The following is a 6,000-nucleotide window of genomic DNA, read 5'->3' as shown; positions in this document are numbered from 1 at the left end:
CTGGGGATGTGCCTGCAACCAAGGTACATGCCCTTGACCGGAATCGAACCTGGGACCCTTTAGTCTGCAGGCCGACGCTCTAACCACTGAGCAAAACTGGTTAGGGCTGAGTTTTTTTAAAAAATATATTTTATTGATTTTCTTACAGAGAGGAAGGGAGAGGGATAGAGAGTTTTAAACATTGATCAGCTGCCTCCTGCACACCCACCCCCTCCTGGGGATGTGCCTACAACCAAGGTACATGCCCTTGACCGGAATCGAACCTGGGACTCTTGATTCCGCAGGCCGACGCTCTATCCACCGAGCCAAACCAGTTAAGGCGGGCTGGGCTTTATTTTATTAAGGAGGTCGCTGTCTTTCTGGGCCTGCACTATTACAGCATGGCTTCCGCTGGCCACATACAGCTATTTAAATCAAAATTAATAAAATAAAAACAAAAATTTTAGTTCCTCAATCCCAAGAGTCACAACATCAAGCGTCCCATTGCCACATATGGTTATCGCCTATTGTACTGGAGCGTGCGGATAGGTAACATTTCCACCATCGCGGGACGTTCCCCTGGGCAGCGCTGGTCTGGAGAAAGCCCAGGTGGGCGTCCAGATACTGTGGTCCACCATGACCCTCGGTTAGCCAGGCCAACCCCATCTTCTATCGGTGGTGGGGACTAAGTTAAGGGTTCAAAAGTCTCGCCAATTTGTCTGCCTGGCGAGGAAAAAGTCTCCAAGGGGAGAATCTTAGAAAGGTTTAGAGCTCAAAAGCAGCTCAGAGCTAATTCAGCTAGACTTGGAGGTCCCAAGAGGGAAGGCAGGCCCATAGGGGAGCCCAGCCCTGTGCTGGCAACAGGACTGCTTTTCCTCCTCATTTCACAAAAGAGAAAACAGAGGCTCAGGGCGGGGAGTGACTTGCCCTTTGGCAGATGACTGGGCAAGTCATGCAAACCGAACCGGAAGAGACCGTTTCGCCGCCTGCTGCCTGGTATTTCTTGGGAACGTTGCTCAGTTTCTTGGGCGGAAGCCAGGGTCTCCGCCAGTGCCCACCTCGGAAGGGTTGGCACCGGGAGAGCCGCAGGCACCGGGGTGAATTGGGGAGCTCTCTGCAGTTGCGCTAGGTCCGCCAGAGGGCGCAGGGGCTGCTGTGTCAGAGCCGGAGGTGGGCGGGGCGGTGATGGTGGTGGTGGTGGTGGGGAGGGGGGCGGTTCTTCCAGCAAGGACTTGGGGCTGAGACCCGGCTTCACGCCCAGGCCTGCGAAGGGGACATCCAATATGTTCCCTAAGGTCCTTCGCCTCTAGGAGGGCTCAGGTTAGAGGGGAGAGACTGCATACTGACTTGTTTGGGTCTGCAGCGAGGGGCCTTGAAGGGTGGGTAGGAGTGTGCAAGCAGCCTGGAGTGCAACTGTGGAGGGCTGAGGTGAACCGCCTGTCTGTCTCCTACCCCTGGGTCCCCGTGATTGTCTGACCTCTTAACCCCACCCTAGACTCACTTACCTGTTTTCAGAAGACAGGAGGGAGGAATTTCTGAACAGATGTTCTTTCTGTTCTAATAATACCCGCCTTCATGGGGTCAGTCCCCTGTGCACACACACCAAGCTGTCTCACGCCTCTGTGCCTTTGCAGACGCTGTTCCCGTAGCCCGGGACATCCTTCTTCATCTGACCAACTCCTACTCACCAGTCAAGATTCAGCTCAGGCGGTGGCTTCTTCCAGGGACGCTCCTCCGCTCCTGGCCTAGGTGAGATTCTCCTGGCTTCACTACCTGACAGGCACTGGTGCATGCGGCCCCATCAACATGACTGAGACGTGCAGGGCCGGCTCTAGGCCGGGCTTCAGCGTGTTGGTTACTGGTCCCAGGAATGGAGAGAAGGCGAGCCTGTTTCTTCCTGTACCTGTGATACAGGCCCAGTCTCCCCGCCAGGAGGGAGGAGGTGCAGTATGCCCTCAATGTGCCCCAGTGCAGGGGTACAGGCTCCAGATGCCAGAACTTCCTTCTGCATCTCCTACCTCTTCCCGCTAGCGTTACCCCTTTGCAGGGGGTGCATGTGTGTGGGTGCGTTGGCCAGAGAGGCGCTAAGGGGTGAGGGCCGTAGGAAACATCCCTGGCCTTCCACGGAGCCCAGCATACCCCGGGGAGACTCCCCGATAAGGGGGGAAAGGTAGAGAGCAGCAGCCAGGAGCCCTGGCTCAAGGGTAGAGAGATCTGGACTCTAGCACGGTCTCTGCCATCAAGCTCCCTGTGTGACCTTGGAGGTGTCACTCCTCCCACGGAGCCTCAGTTATCTGGCCTCTAAAAATGGGAGCGCAGCAGTCACACTTCTTGGCTTGCCCGCGGTTGAGCGCAGGATGCAGGCGGGGTCAGCAGTTATGTGGGGGGTCCACCCGCGGAGACGGAGCCAGGAGGTGCGGGCGTTCGCTGGAGGGCGCTGGGCGTTCGCTGGAGGGCGCTGGGGGGCGCTGTGCACCTCGGGCGGCCCGCCCCGCAGCAAGTTTGCCTCCAGCTGTTGAATGCGCTCGCGACCGACCACGGCGGCTGGACCCGGACCCAGCGGGGTGAGCGGGCTGGGGACCAGGGAGGGGCGGGCAGGGTGGGTGGCGGGGACACGCCCGGCCAGCGCCCCGGGCTCTGCGGTCCGCGGGGCCACCGCCGCCTCTCCGGGCCCTGCAGCTGCAGCGCGGAGCCAGGCGCGGCCCCGGCGGCGGGTGTGTGTCTGCGAGTGTGCGTGTCGTGGAAGGATCCAGTGAGGAGAGGGGGCGGGGGTCTCGCTGCGGAAAGGCCTGCGAAGGGAACGGGCGCCGGGCGGCGCGGGCGGACGGACAGACAGACAGCGGCCTGGGCCCTGACGCCCGGCACTCGGCCCCTCCGGGCGGCGGCCCCGCGGAGCAGAGGCGCGGCGGCGGGAGGCGGGGGCGGCGGTGTCTGCGCGCACACGCTCGCTCAGACACACACACACACACACACACACACACACACACACACACACACACACGGGCCACGCCACAGACACACGCCACGCGCCGAGCCCGCCGGGCGCCGCGCACACCCGCACTCGCACCCGCGCGCACTCACACTCACACTCACGCGCAGGCCCCGCAGCCGATGCCCGAAGTGGCGCTCGGCTGGGACCCGGTTGGGCTGGAGGTGAGTGAATTCCTCCGGATCCCTGCGCCCGCGGCCCGGGGACGGGGAGACAGCGGAGTGGGGCTGGAACCGAAGGGCACCCCCTCCGCCAGTGGGGGTGAGGCTTGGAGGGGACACGCAGGGGGGAATGAGACCGGGAAGCCGCCCCCACTGCCGCCTGGGTCTGGGGATCCCGTGAAACCCCGGGGACCACCCTGCACGGGGCGTGGAGTGGAGGGGGCGGTGGGTGGAGGCGGGAGGACGAGGCGGACGGGAGGTGAGGCGAGGGTTTTTGCGGGTGGTGCAGAGGCTGGATGGGGGACGGTGGTGCCAGCCCGCACGCACCACACCGCACTTCTCTGCCCCATCTTTTCGAATCGGGGGCCCTCGCCCCTCTCTTTCACGGAGTGCTGCCAGGGTCAAGGAATTCATCTTCCTAGCTGGTAAGGGGGCTTTGATGCGTTCTGGGTGACAGCTCCAGTGGGAGGGGTGGAACTTACACCCCCCCCGCCGCCCCCAGGAGGGCGATGGGTTTGGAAAAGGACTGGAGTTGGGGAGTGGGAGCGACCAGGGGGTGGGGACCCTTGCAAAGGCTTCACCCTTTCTCCGTGGCGCCGGTGTGGAGCAAGCGGGCAGACAGCCCCTGGGGAAGCAGCAATCGGCAGAGGCTGCAGCTCTGGCAGGGCCAGGGCCAAGGCCACCGCCAGGGTGTGTGTGTGTGTGTGTGTGTGTGTGTGTGTGTGTGTTTGCAGTGTGGACTCCAGCAGCTGGCAGAGGAGGGGGCAGAGGGTGGGCGTGTTGGCAAGTGGGGCGCTGTGTGCACGTGGGGAGGGATGTGTGTGCAGGGGTGAACCCCGCTCTCTCTGTGTGGACACACACACACACACACACACACGCACACGCACAGGCGCGCGCGCGCGCACACACACACACAGTCCGAGGTCCAGCAGGGTTTCCTTGGAATGTCGGGAGGAAAGAGAGCTGGTGTGTGCATGGGGGGCACTCAGGGAGTTTGTGTCTGGGATGGAGGCAGCCAGGCCAGCCTGCAATTGGGCCCAAGGAGAGAAGAGGGTGGTGTCCCTGCTCCTTCTCAGCTGGGGAGGGGGAGGACGGGGGACATGGTACTTGAGGGCACTTTCTGCAGCTCTGGGCTTCCTGCTATGTCCCCTCCCCCTGGCCTCCTCCTACCCCGCCGCCCCCGCCCCTGGCTGCCTCTGGAGGGCACTGCCTGAGTCCCCTTGCCCAGAGACACAGGTGTTGGGCTGGAGCATGTGTGTGTGTGTGTGTGCGTGCACGCGTGTGTGTGTGTGTGTGTGTGTCTGGGCTGTCACTGTGCTGTGGGAGCAAAGCTGCGGGAGGAGAGGGTGCTGGCAGCACCTGGAGGAATGTCACGGAGGCCGCAGGCCCCAGGCTGCCTGCCTTAGTGACCGAGGTACGTTCTCATCTGGGAGCTGAATCATGTATAAGTGTGTGTGTGCCCTGCTCCCACACCTGTTCCCGTGGCCTGTGCCTGTGGGCACCTGTGGGACATATGTCCTGGCCATCAGCAGGGCAGGAGGGCCTGCACATGTGTGTAAATATGTGTCCTGTGAGAGGAATGCACACACAGGCACCCACACACACACAGGTGTTGTCCGTAAATGCCTGTCCTGTGTGCTGAGTGAGCTGTGTGCTGAGTGAGCTGTGTGCTGAGTGAGCTGTGCATGTGGGTGGGGACCTCTGGGCCATTGGACCTGGGCAGGAAGAACGAGGAGTGATCGGAGGGGGGCACCAGGGAGACGTGTGTGTGTGTGACGTCAGTGAGAACCTCTGGTTGCGACATCAGCTCCAGGTTGCCAGTGACGTCACTGGGACAGCAGTGTGAGGGTCACCCCTGCCGGCCGGAGTATGTGATGTCAGTGGGAGGTGTCACTGTGTGTGTGGCCGAGTGTGGGCCTGTCGCCTGTGTTGTGAGGGGGTGGAGGGGAGCTTTAGAGTGAGTGGTCCCTCCCAAGAGGCCTCATTTCCTGAGTGGGTGTGGGACCCCTTTCCTTTCCTGCCCCCTAATAGTGCATTGCCTCTGCCCTTATAGGGTGTCTCCTCTTCTGCTCCCATGTCTGTGCCCCCACCAGTGCCTGTTCTGGGCCTCGTCAGCCACGTTGCACAGACCCTCGGGCGCATGTGTATGAGTGAGTGTGTGTGTGTGTGTGTGTGTGTGTGTATGTGTGTGTGTAAGCGCATGTGACAGCAGAAAGTGGCCACAGCAGAGACTTTTGGTTCCGATCCCATGTCTTCACTCTTTGTGTTCTGTGCTTTAGGCATTCCTGTCCCCTCCCTGAGCCCCAGCTCCTCCCCTGTTACCTGGGGGGACTCCAGGAGACAGTGGGTCTCTGGGCCGGGCGCCTGGCACGTATGGGGCTCTGTCTGTGTGAGCTCCATCCCTGCTTCCCATCCCCCAGCCCTCCCCTCTCGCCCCCCATTCCCTTTTTGAGTCTAACTTTGTAAAGAACTCTCTTTCTCTCCTTGGATCCTCACAGTAGCGAGGCTGGCAGGCTGGCTGCTGTGATGTGGACATTTGACAGATGAGCAAACTGAGGTCTGGAGGTTAAAGTAAGCTGTTGCTGATTCATTCCGTAGGGAGATCCCCCCACTCCTCCTTCACTCGGTGGGTGCAGGGAGACCCATTTGATTGGCAGGTCATTCCCAGCAGGGCACTCTCACTTTATGGAGGGCCAGGGAACTATGTGAAGTGGGGGTGGGAGTGGGAGGTGCCAGGGGGAGGGGCCCAGGGGGAAGAGGCTGCTCTTGACTCCCAGTGCAGTGCTTGCTTGTTCTCCCAGAGGGAGTCAGGGCGACAGAAATGGGTGCATCCAGTTCCCAAGCCTTCTTTATTTTTTATTTTTTTAAAAA

At 61.2% G+C, this 6,000-nt stretch overlaps 1 protein-coding gene across 4 annotated transcripts in view; it reads left to right on the top strand.

Annotated features, from left to right (window-relative positions):
• Positions 1-2,464: 2,464 nt before the first annotated feature.
• ELFN2 (extracellular leucine rich repeat and fibronectin type III domain containing 2) overlaps positions 2,465-6,000 on the top strand; it is a 49,232-nt gene continuing 45,696 nt past the window's right edge. For 2 of the 4 annotated variants that reach the window (XR_013960133.1, XM_080660321.1), the window contains exon 1: positions 2,754-3,132. The gene's annotated coding sequence lies outside the window, so the exon portion shown is untranslated. Of the gene's footprint in view, positions 2,544-2,753; positions 3,133-3,414; positions 3,555-6,000 lie in introns of those variants that run through there. The other 2 variants (XM_080660322.1, XM_080660323.1) reach the window with 2 other exon arrangements.

The sequence above is a fragment of the Plecotus auritus genome (genome assembly GCF_963455305.1).
Source record: "Plecotus auritus genome assembly, chromosome: 3".
NCBI lineage: Eukaryota > Metazoa > Chordata > Mammalia > Chiroptera > Vespertilionidae > Plecotus > Plecotus auritus.
The sequence above is the reverse complement of the archived record's forward strand: the minus strand, read 5'-3'. Positions and strand labels throughout refer to the sequence as shown.